The 13139-nt window shown below is 43.3% G+C and overlaps 1 protein-coding gene across 3 annotated transcripts in view; it reads left to right on the top strand.

Annotated features, from left to right (window-relative positions):
* Positions 1-13139, top strand: part of LOC126282025 (protein lethal(2)k10201) — a 224791-nt gene that overhangs the window by 181446 nt on the left and 30206 nt on the right. The gene's annotated exons all lie outside the window — the stretch shown is intronic.

Raw genomic sequence — 13139 nt, 5'->3', positions numbered from 1 at the left:
TCACACCTCATGCACACATGACTATTAGCTCTGGCTGCCACCTTCACCTCTCCCGCCAAGGGAGCAGCCTTTGCAGCATTTCTTCCTTCCTTTGCTGCAAGCTTGCACTTCCACAATCCCTTTCCCCCTCTGCCTCTCCTTCAGATGGTTTTCTTGGTACAGACCCTGCTTTGACCTGGTTTGTGATTAGGGATTTGAGTTTCCACTTCCAGCATTTTCTACAACTTTTTATTAAATAAATACATGATCCCCATTGTTGTGTTTGGCCTGCCACCACTTTTCAAAATTCTCCAGAAGTGCAGATTGTGCAAGGAAGGTCACCGAGTGCAGTGTATGCTCCACCCTTGTGCCTTTCCATCTTTGCACCCTTCCCTTTAATAAGATAGCACACCGAAAACCCAGCATGCAGGGATGTCACTGTTGGTTCCAGAGCTGAAAACTCCCCATGTGCGCCAAAGAGTATGTGGCCGTCGTGTCTGGGACATGGGTCTCTGAGCAATGGATTACTGGCCAGGTAGCCATTGCTGAGGGTGAGTGGCATTCATGGGGAGAGCCTCCATTCAGAGTGGGTGGAACCATGGTGGATGAGCTGCAAATGAAGCAGAAGATATCTCCCTCTGGTGGCCATACAACCCCAGCAGTTGCTGTGGAAGAAAAGTCCTTGTTTAATACAGAGATGCCCTAAAATGTTCCCATATGTGGAGTAGACAGAGGACAAGTTTCGGGAAATGGCAGCCGGCTCTCAAATGAAAAACAGTTCATTTTGGTCAAAACAGCATCCCTTGCACAGTCACGATTCCTGCTCACTTATAACAAGCTGGGTGACATACTGGTGACTGTCACTCCCCATAATAGTTCTAATATGGTTCAGGGTAACATTTTCCACCAATACCTGCCCCCCCCCACCCCCCCACCCCCACCCTTAATGCAGTGCTTCAAGTGTCTGAAATTCGGGCACATGTGTTCACATTGCAATTATAGCCCCATCTGCAGAGATTGTGGATGACCACTGCAAGTGAGCACTCCTTTTATACCTCCCCATCTCTATGTTGTAGAAAGCACCATTCTCTCTGTTAACCAGATTGCACTGGTTTTCAGGGTATATGTCTCTAGAGAAACTAACTTATCAAGAGGCCAAGAAGTAGTATGGGTTGTTGCACCCAACATGTATAACATTGCCATATGCTACAGATACAACAAAGTCGTCCCCTTTGACAACGGTACTCATGCTCATTACACCTTCTGCAGAGGGCTCTCAGGTTCGCTTGACCATGCCTGCCCCCCTGATGGTTGGAGACTCTCCTCTTGCTGCTTCCTCCTCACCTACTTTGGGATTGTTGGCTTCCCACCCAATGAGTACATTGGTCCCCACCTCCCAGCTGGAGACAAATCATCTTCTTCCTTCCTCTGGCTTCTCTTGCCAGAAAGAGGTCTCTCAGAACACTTTCTTCCAAGGTTTCTGCCAATCTGTAACGGGTCACCAGCCAGTGGCTGAAGTAGCCACAGGCTGTTGCTCATAGGGCCTCATGATCATCATCATTGCCTGAAACTCATTCAGAGAAGCCCTTGCAATTATCCCAACCCCTTAAAGAGAGGAAAGATAAAAAGAAATCCTCTAAGAAGAAGGAGATTCCAGTAGCCCCACACCACCAGACCCCAACTGTTCCACTCCTGTGGCCAAGGTGGAGTTTCCGGTGGCCCATGAGGCCCCATCTTGCACCACACAACAGAACCTAGAACCTATGTGTGTTGATGATGCCATAACCCCTCAACCAATGACAGCAAGTGACCTTAGGGCATAACCTGCCTCCTTGATCCATTCATTGCCTCAAAGCACATTGACAACATTATTCTCCGGTGGAATTGTAGCAATTTTTTCCACCACCTGGTTGAGCTGTGACATCTTTTGAGCACTTCACCTGCCTTCTGAATTGCTGTTCAGGAGACTTGATTTCCAGCAATGAGGACCCTGGCCCTTCGTGGATAGTGGAGACATTATAAGAATTGTGTTAACTCTGACAGTGTGTTGGGCACTCTACATAGTGAACTTGGGTCTCTTGATACACCTTTGAAGGCTGTGGCTCTTTGGATAACGGTATTGCAGGATATTATCATCTGCAATGTTTACCTCCCTCCTAATGTTTGCATTGGTTTCTCAGCTCCATCACCTTTCCTAATCTTGGGTGATTTCAATGTCCATAACCCTTTGTGGGATGGAACCACTATCGCTGGCTGCGGTAAAGATCTCAAAAACTTACTGGCACAACTTGAGCTTTGCCTCGTGATTAGTGGTGCCCCTCCTATGCTTCAGTGTGGTGCACTGAACTTTCCCAGCCAATGACTTTTCCACCTGCAGCCCTTGTCATCTCGCATCTATCCACTGTAAAGTCCATGATGTACTGCATGGTAGTGACCACTCCTCGACCTTCCTGTCCCTCCGTCAGCATCACTCCCATGGACGCCTTCCCAGATGGACTCTCAGCTGTGTTGACTGCAGTGATTTTGCCTCTGCTGTTGCCCCTGGCTCCCCTCTGCACAGAGATATCAATGAGGCGTTCCAGAATACAACTACAGTCATTCTTTCTGGAGCTGTAGCATTCCTCTGTTCCTAGGGACCATCCAATGGAAGGCCATACCTTGGTGGTCATTAGAAATGGCAGGGGCTGTTAGAGGTCTTAGGCAGGCTCTCCAATACCATAAGCGGCACACATTGATGGAACACTTCATTGCCTTTAAGTGACCCCATGCTGGTGTCCACCACCTAATGAAACGACAGAAGTGAGAATGCTAGGAACAGTATGTACCTCTCCTTCACAGATATGGGCAAAGATCAGACATGCCTATGGATATCAGACATCTGCAGGTGTACCTCGTATTACCCTGAATGGTGCTGTCTACACTGACCCAGATGCCGTCGCTGAAAATTTTGCCCTGCATTATGCTCGATCCTGTACATCTGACAATTATCAACCTGCCTTTCATGTCCTAAAACAGCTGCTGGAGTGAAAGCTATCATTTACTACATGCCACCTGGAGTCATATAATGCTCCATTCAGTGAGTAGGAATTCGTCAGTGTCCTAGCCCACTGCCCTGATACAGCCCCGGGGGCAGATCGCATCTACAACCAACCTCTGAAACACCTATTGTTGGATTGTCAGCGTTATATCCTTGCCATCTTTAACCACATCTGGAGTGAGGGTGTATTCCCATTGCAGTGGCAAGAAAGCATCTTTGTCCCAGTGCTGAACCCGTGTAAGCTTTCTCTAGAAATGGACAGTTATCGCTCAATTAGTCTCACCAATGTTCTTGATAAGTTGCTTGAACGCATAGTGAGGCAGCAGCTGTGCTGGCTCTTGGAGTCTCAAGGTCTTCTGGCTCCGTGCTAGGGTGGTTTTTGCCAAGGCTGTTCAACTACTGATAATCTGATGTACCTGGAGTCTGCCATCTGATCAGCTTTTGACCAATGTCAACACCTTATAGCTGTCTTCTTTGACCTGAAAAAGGCTTGTGACACACATCCTTGTTACCTTACACAAAAGGGGTCTGTAGGGTCTGCTACTGATTTTTATCCATAACTTCTTGGCTCAGAATATTTTCCACATTCAAGCTAGTACCTCCCACAGTTCCCCCCTTTTCCAAGACAAAGGGGTTCTGCAGGGCTCTGTGCTTAGTGTCCTCCTCTGTCTGGTACCTGTCAATGGTCTAACAGCAGCTATTGGATACCCGCTATCACCCTCCACGTATGCTGGCGACTTTTGTCTCTACTATTGCTTCTCTAGTGTGGATGTCACTGAACATTGACTGTAAGGCACCATATGAAAGGTGCTGGTATGGGACCTCACCCATGGCTTTTGGTTTTTAGCCAACAACACTCACTTCATGCACTTCTGTCGATGTTGTGGTATTCACCCACAACCAGCACTTTACCTCGATGACCAACTACTCAGTGTGGTGGAGACTTATTGCTTTTTAGGACTGGTCTTCAATTCTTAGATGATGTGGATTCCCCATCTGTGCCAGCTTAAGTGAAAGTACTGGCTGTGCGTTAATACATGTCATTGTCTGGGTAACACCAACTGGGGTGCAGATTGCAATACCCTTCTGCAGCTTTACAAAGTCCTGATACAATCCTATCTTGATTATGGGAGTCTGGCATACAGTTCGGCATTGAGGGTACTGGATCCAATCCACCACTATGGGGTTTTACTTGTGACAGGAGCCTTTCTAACTAGATCTGTGGACAGCTTAATCATGGAGGGTGGGGTCACTTCATTGCGGATCTGGTGCCAACAACAACTTTTTAATCACACTACACATGTTCGCAGCTCCCCTAAGCATCTGGGCTATCATCTCCACTTTCAAAACATGGAAACCCATCTCCTGCTATTGCACCCTAAATCAAAGATTATGACTGCAATCTGCATCTGGTCCCTCCTCTTTGAAATCCAGTTGTTCCCTCTACTACCTCTCTTCTGAGCCCTCTTATGTACACTCCCATAGTGCAATCCCTTGGCCGGTGCTTTCTCTTGGTATATTACGAGGTCTGAAAGACTCAGTTCATCCTGAAGCCCACCACCACCAACTTTTCTCCATTCTTGGAGAATCCTGGGGTTCAGAATTAGTGTATACTCATGGCTAAATGGTCGCTGGTCACATAGGCTTTGCTTATACTCATGTGGGACATGTTTAACTGAGCTATTTACTGAATGACTGTAGTGTCTTCACTGCGGAGTTGGTAGCCTCTCTCGTATTCTTGAGTGTATCCGTTCCTGCACTTATGAGTCCTTTCTCATCTGCAGTGACTCCTTGAGCAGTTCGCAAGCTCTAACCAGTGTTAACTTTGTCACCCCTTGGTCATGGCTGTCCAGGATTCCTTGTATACCCTTAAACAATGTGGATACTCGGTGGCATTTGCCTGGACCCTGAGCCACATTGGAATTATGAGGAGTGAACTCACTGATAGCCTAGCCAACGTGGCTACCGGTAGGCTGACTCTTTTGAGATCAGTATTATGCCATAGAGGTATAGGCATCTGGAATACGGAATGGCTCACTTTGACTTCATGAAACAAACTATAGGTGATAAAGGAGATTGTGAATCTGTGGAGGTCCTCCAGGCAAGCTTCTTGCAAGGACTCTACCATTCTTTGCCAGCCCAGCTTTGGGTGTAATTGCCGACTCTTGTTCATCTCCTCCATCATGAAGACCCAACCCACTGTCATTGTGGTTCCCATTTGACGACGGTCCACAGTTTGCTGAACAGTCCCAACCTAGCTGCCCTGAGGCAGACTGTTAATCTCCCTGACTCGCTATCCCTGGTGTTAGGAGACAATGCCTCAGCAGTTGACTTAGTTTTATCTTTTATTTGCGAAGGGAGCTTTTACCACTCTCATTAAGGGAGGGCCACTTAACCTTATCGGCCCATTGAGGGGTTGGCAGAACACTGTTTCCTCCTGTGCCCACACCATACTGCAGCTGTCTGGGCTTGATGGTCCATCCTGGCTCTCACCCTACCTGCTCTTTTACTCTTCCTCCCCGCCCCTGCATGGTCTGTTCAACTTGTTTGTCTTTTACCTATGTAAGCCTCTCTAGCCTTGCCCGTGTTGTTAGTCTTTCCTGGTCAATTTCTGAGTAGTGTATCACCAGTAAGTCGCTGGGGGTGAGGGATGTATGTCTCCTCATAGCACTCTGCTTTTGGGGGCTTCCAGCTGCTCCCTAGATGGGGCACCTTGACTGCCGTTCTTCCTGTGTCTCTCTGTCTTTTTCTTGTCACTTATCCAGCCTTTATTGGCCTTTGGTGGAGCTCGGAATTTTTTTCTGCTGGGTTTTGCATGGTAGGCCGTCTCTGATGTACAGTCATGTAGACCTGGCTGTTCGAGGGAAAAGGGACTGATGACATAGTAGTTTGTCCTTTGATCATCCAACCAACCAGCTCTGGGTGCTCTAGCCAGTTGGCTCATTCCATACTAATATAAAACGCTGAGCAATGGGTGCTCTAGATCTGGTATATGACATAGCTGGAGTAGGATAAGCCTGTGACAAGACTGGAATAGGAAATGTAGGGTGGGTGGATTTGGTAGGTCTTGCACCTGAGTATTCAAGGAGGATATGATGCCTGTGGCAAGGGGTTGGAGTTTGGACTACTTTAGGAGGTGTGGCAAGAAATTTGGGTAAAATGCCCCTCATTTCAGGGCACTGATGATAGATAAAGTGATGATGAAGGATGTGGTGAAGTTCTTCCAGTCTGGGATGGTATTGGGTAATGAAGGGAGTGCTCCTTTGTAACTGGTTCTTCAGGTGGTGGGAAGATTGGGATTGTGTGAGGATATGGCATGAGAGATCTGTATGTGGACTAGATCTGGGAGATAGTGCCTGTCTGTGAAGGCCTTCAGCAAACCAATGGTTGTAACACTGGAGGTACAAGTCCCTGGATGGCCAGGCTGTATGGAAGAGATTTTATGGTGCAGAAGGCATGACAGCTGTTGAAATGCCAGTACTGTGGGTTTTATGTGGCCAGAGTTGAGGATGGAGGCATCAGAGAAGAGGAGCTCAACATCCATGAAAATGGCATGCTGTGTTCAGGAGGATGAAGTGAAGTGGGTGGGAGAAAAGGTGTTGTTGTGAAGGGAAGAAGATAGGATGTCTTGGCCCTGAGATCATGAAGGTATCATCAACGAACCTGAACCAGATTATCGTCAAAAGAGAAGTAGTTCTGTATTGGGATGAAGTTAGTAAGGTATTTGAGAAATGAGGCAGTTGGGTCAGAGTTTGAAGGACATTGGGAGAGTTAGTGTTCAACAGTGGCAAGACCATGGGCATGAGAGATATCGGTGTACAGGGAACTGATCGTCAACAGTGACGAGTAGGGACCCAGGAGTTGACAAAGGAAGTGGTTGGTGTCTTTGATGTGGAAGGCTAGATTTAGGACAATTGGTTGGAGGTGTTGGTCAGTGACGGCATATATTTTTTCAGTGGTGGCAAAATAACCAGCTACAATGTAGCATCCACGATTGTTGGATTTGTGGATTTTGGGGAGCAAGTAGGAGGTGGGCATATGGAGAATAGTAGGGGTCAGGAGGGGACTGGATTCAAGAAAGAGGCTCTGCTGGTTGAGTCCAAACAAAGTAGCAGCTCCTCATTCAAAGACCTGCATGCACCCACAAAAGATAGTGTCATGCATCTGGTGAAATAGCGACAATGTGGCGTACTACAAATTGATTCCCAGAGGTAAACTATCTTTGCTGACATTTTTTGTCAACAACTGAGACATCTTGCAGACACAATTCAAGAACAATGGCCTAGAAGACTGTGTGAAATAATGCTACTCCATGATAACACCCATCTGCATTCTGCTAGACTGACAAAAAACACTATACAGGAGTAGGGTTGGAAAGTCATCCTGCACCCATCTTATTCACCTGATATTCCACCCTTAGATTTTCACCTTTTCTGCTCTCTATTGAACAACTTTCAAGGAGCTTCCTTTCTGAATGAAAATGTTCTCTGAACATGGCTCAATGACTTCTTCCCCTCAAAACCATGTGATTTCTACAGTCGTGAAATTGAAAAATTACCTCAGCATTGGTATGCTGTTGTAAATAGTGAAGGAGAATATGTTATTGATAAATAAAATCTCTGTTACGTGTATCCATTGTGTATGTTAAACAAATGGAAAAATTCTACAAATTTATGCACCAACCTTATATACAGGGTGAGTCATTGACTATTTCCACTAAGAATAACTCTGAAAGCATGATAGGAGCTGAAAAGTTTGTGGGACAAAAGTTACATGGAACAATGGGGCCCATAATATGACTTTGGTTTTTTATTGCTATGTGGGATTGCTTCAGAGATATGAAGGTCAACTGTGTGTTTTTTTAAATGTGATGCTATAGTTTGGTACTTATTTTGTGATAGCGGGTATCAAGATGAATCCAGTTATGTGTAAGGTCTTTGAAGGTCAACAAAGGTCACCAAGGTGACATGAACCTCCATTTACAGAAGGCGTTCAAAGTGATGACCATTGGTATCAATGCAGTGCTGCAATCTTCTTACCATGGATTGAGCGGCATTCCTTCACATCGGCACTTATCAAAGCACATGCTCTGACAGTTCTCTCTCGAATATCTTCAGGTGTAGTTGGAACATCTTTATGAACAATGTCTTTTACGAATCCCCACAAGAAAAAATCCAGAGGCGTCAAGTCTGGCAAAGAAGCCAGCCACGACACATCTGCTCTGCATACAATCCAACGATTTGGGAATTGTCTGTGCAACTCATTTCCAGCCATCAGCAAAAAATGTGTCGGACAACCATTGTGTTGATACCACATTTTGTTCCTTGTTCTTAAAGGTATTTCTTCCAATAACAGACTTAATGTTTTTTGCAGGAATGTGGTGTACTTTGATGAAATAGGGGCCTATAATTCTGTCCTCCAGAATCGCACACCATACGTTCACCAACCACAGTTTTTGGAGTGCAACTTGCCGCAGCCAGCATGGATTTTCAGTTGCCCAATAATTCATGTTATGAAAATTAACATTTCCATGGTTTGTGAATGTAGCCTCATCAGTAAATAAAATCAAATTAATAAATGTGGCATCCCTCTGAATATGAAGTTGAGCCCATCGGCAGAATTCAATGTGATACATACAATTCATACCAGTTAATTCTTGGTGGAGTCTGATATGGTACGGATGGTATTTAAGGTGATGCAGAACCAAACAACAGTACACTGGGTCATGCCAGATTCCCTTGCGATTTGATGCAAACTAACACAAGGATCTCGAGACACGGTGGCATGAGTACCAATTTCCGTTTCCTCATTAGTAACTTTCCTTTGTCGGATATGTTTCTGATGCGCCAAAGATCCAATTATTCTCAATTTATCATACACATATTTAAATGTACAACATGTAGAGTGAGTACATTGAGAATATCTTTCAGCGTGTAAGTCAGTAGCTCTCACTGAATTTCGTTGGCATTCTCCGTAAATGAGAAGCATATCGACTTGTTCTTCTCAGGAATACATCATTCACATTCACCTGATTTGATGACATGTCTTACCGTTCCTATTAATGTTGCATTGCGAAACTGCCAAATGGTGTTTACATGTCAATGGCAAGTTTGATCGATGCACGGTATTCAGTGAATATTTATTATTTGCACGATATACAAGAGTGAATTGTCAAAGCATGTGCTTTGATAAGTGCCGAAGTGATAAAGAATACCACTCAATCTATGATAAGAAGATTGCAGCACTGCACTGATACCTTACGTAAATGGAGGTTCATGCCACCTTTTTGACCTTGAAAGACCCTACTGTTACACATAATTGGATTTATCTTGAGAGCCGCTATAAGAAAATAAGTACCAAGTTACAGCACCACATTAAAAAAAAAAAAAAAAAGTTGACCTTCATATCTCTGATGCAACCCCACCTAGCAACAAAAAACCAACATCATGTCATGGCCCCCGTTGTCCCATGCAGCAAACTTTTCAGCTACTATCTTACTTTCAGAGTTATTCTAGGCGGCAATAGTTAGTGACTCATCCTGTATACAATGTCCTCATCAATGAGGGAGGAATCATAGTTTGAAGAAGGAAGGAATTTTAACAGATGTCTTGTTTTACTGCTTTTTCCTGTGACCTGATCTTAGTACTTTTCATGTGACCTGATCTTAGTACGTTAAGAGTAACCATTTCTCTTCTCTTGAGTGTCAAGTTGAGAAACCAAGGGTTTTGTGGAACCTGTTGCTGAAATGCCCAATACTATATGCCTTTGATGTTATGTTCTATGTCCATTACTGTTGTCTGTTTTGTTTTTGCTTGTCTGGCGAGTTTAATACAAAAATCACTGTATGGTAGGGGTATGCCAATAGGAAGTAGATTCTGTACCGTATTTGTGAGCTGATTTGCGCGTTTGTTGTAGGGGCAACAAATGTGCAGATTCCAACATGTCCTGGTATCTATTGACACAGCTCTTTTGCTCAACTGAGACTGTGCACTATATCATGTGCCAAAGGATTAAAAGTTTTTCCTTTGGCTGCCCTCATAGTGTAGGGCCCTCATCAAGTCAGTATGTACTAGGACCTTGTCAACTTGTAAGTCGACTGTGTAAAGTGTAACTTGACGTATGGTGTACAACTCTGTGGTTAATATCAGTGCTTCAGAAGACAGTAGGAAAAAGTATCCATGCCTGGTTTGACCATCAAAGAATGTGGCACCCAAAGACACATACATTTTGGAACCATTTGTGCACAGTTTGTGCCAGTTATGTCAGTTACGACCAACTTTGACTGTGTAAAAGCTCTCTGTTCACTTGGGGTTACATATGGATTAGATATATAACTACCATATAAAGTTCATTGAATTTTTGAAGTGATATTGTTTGCTTGACACCACGTGACCCAAGTGAAACTGATGTTAATGCTATGCTGTATGACTATTCACCGGTTATATGATATTGGTAGGAGTGGTTTGGGATCCTGTGACCAGTGTGACTTAATTTTTATCAGATGCAGTAATCGAGGTAATTTCTAGTGTAATGGATGATTGGTAGAAGATATGTCCATCAACATAACACTCATAACGAGTGGAGGAATTGCCAGCTCTGCTTACATGACAGATATAAGAGTAGTTTTAATATAGCCTCCACAAATATGCAGAGCTGCTAATTGTATATGGTGTAGAATCTTCAATCATGACATGGGAGTATACTGATACAACATGCACCCGTATTCCATTTTGCTCCTGACTGACTGTTCATACAAATGTAAGATAGTCCTAGGGTCAATTCCCTAGTTAGTGCAAGCCAAAGCTTTCAGGGTGTTAATTCTGTTATGTACCTTAGCTTGGAGTTTGTTGGCACATTTTTGCCATGCCAATTGAATGTCTAGCTGCATACCCAAAAACTTAACACAAGTAGTAACAGGCTCAAGGGTTCTCCTTGTGATAAACCTTTATAGATGGTACTGGAAATCAATCATCTGTCTGTCACACTTAATTTTAAGAGCCTGTGTTGTAGTAAATACAAGCACCAGTTAAATATTTTTGGTGTTGTACCCACATCACATAGGTTTTGTCAAAATATCCACATCACCATATGCATCCTTTATATATAGAAGGGCTGCAAAAGTGACAGGTTATTGGTGCAATATTTGAATCATCTTTAATGCTATTTGTCATATTTTGTCAGTGCCATGCAACTTCTGTTTGTCCCTAATGGTGTTTGTAGAAGCCCCACATGGGTAGGGATTTTACATGATTGGTGTGAGGGATGGAGCAATGACAGTTGTATGAAAAGGACAGATTGCTGCTCACCCTATAGAGGACACACTGAGTCACAGACAAACACAACAAAAAGCACAGACAAACACAACAAAAGGACTGCTATACATTTGAGATTACAGCAAAAAGGCCTTCTAAAGTAGAAAATGCACACATAATAACAAACCACACACACATGAACATTGCCTCTGGCCACTGAAGTTGGCCTGCCAGTCCAGTCTCAGCAGTCAATGACAGTGGTCATTTGTGTGCCTGTGTTGTGCATGTGTGAATGCGTGTATTTTTTACTTTAGAAGAAGGCCTTTTAGCTGAAAGCTCAAATATATAACAGTCTTTTTCTTGTGCCTGTCTGTGATTCATCATCTCCTCTATATGGTGAGTAGCAATCTATCCTTTTCATAATATAGTTGTTAAATGCTAGTTTCACTTTGAAATCAAGGCAGTCTGTTCATTTAGATGCCAAGTTGCTCCACCCAGCAGATTTTAATGTGGATTCATCCACATCGAATAGCACATGGAAAAAATGAACACATAAGATTTGATTTATCTTATTTCATTATAGTGGTCTTTTCTACCTATGTAGGTGGGAGTCAACAAAATCATTGCATTCAGAGGAGAAAGATGGTGACTGATATGTTATGAAAAGTTCTCACAGACACAAAAAAATGCTTTTGTGTTAGTGATCACCACCCTAGCTCCCCTATCATATCTGTGACACTCTCTCTCCAATTTTGCGATAGTACAAAATGAGCAGGCCTTCTTTGAACTTTTTCTATGTCCTCTGTCAATCCTGTCTGCTGAGTATCCTATACTGCTCACCAGTACTGTAGCAGAGGATGGACAAGTGCAGTGTAGTGAGGCTATTTAATAGATTTGTAGCATATTCTAAGCATTCTGCCAATAAAACACAGTTGCCTTCCTTAAAAATTTTGTATGTTGGTTCTAACTTCAGTTGTTCACAATTGGAACCCCTGGGTATTTAGCTTAATTGACAACCTTTAAATTTGTGTTACATATTGTGTAATCAAAATTTAATGGATCCATTTTAGTTCTCTCATGGAGAACCTCACACTTTTTATTATTCATGTTCAATTGCTACTTTTCACAATATACAGATGTCTTGTCTAAATCAGTTTGTAATTCGTACTGATCTTCTGATGACTTTACTAGATGGTAAACTACAGCATCATCTACAAACAGTCTGAAGGGCTGTTCACATTGTCTGCCAAATTGTTTGTAGAGATTAGTAACACCAAAGGGCCTATGAAACTTCCCTGAGGAATACCAGATGTCTCTTCTGTTTTGCTCAGTGAGTTCCCGTCAGTTACTACAAATTGCGTTGTTTCTTAAGGGAAATCACAAATCCAGTCACACAGCCAAGATGATATTCCATAGACATGCATTGTCATTAGAAGCCACAAGTGAGGGAGGGTTCAAAATCCTTCATGAAATCTTGAAATGTGGGATCAACTAGATCCATTGTCGTTAGCACTCATTACTTTGTGGGAATAGAGGGCCACTTGTGTTTCACAGGAACAATATTTTCTGAATCTGTGCCGAATAGGTGTCAATAGATCATTATCTTCAAGGTATTCGAGGTCTGCCATAATATTTAGATACAGTATATGTTCCTAAATCTTACTGTAAATTGAGGTCTGTGATATGAATTTACAATTCAGCAAACTACTTTTATTTCTTTTCTTGTGTACTGGTATGACATGTAATATGTTCCAGCCCATAGGTATGGATCTTTCATTGTCTGAAAGGTTGTATGTGATTGCTAAGTATGGATCTATTACATCAGCATGCTCTGAAAGGAATATAATTGGCATAAAATCTGTACCAGAAGA

The sequence above is a fragment of the Schistocerca gregaria genome, chromosome 7, assembly GCF_023897955.1.
Source record: "Schistocerca gregaria isolate iqSchGreg1 chromosome 7, iqSchGreg1.2, whole genome shotgun sequence".
Taxonomy (NCBI): domain Eukaryota; kingdom Metazoa; phylum Arthropoda; class Insecta; order Orthoptera; family Acrididae; genus Schistocerca; species Schistocerca gregaria.
The sequence above is the reverse complement of the archived record's forward strand: the minus strand, read 5'-3'. Positions and strand labels throughout refer to the sequence as shown.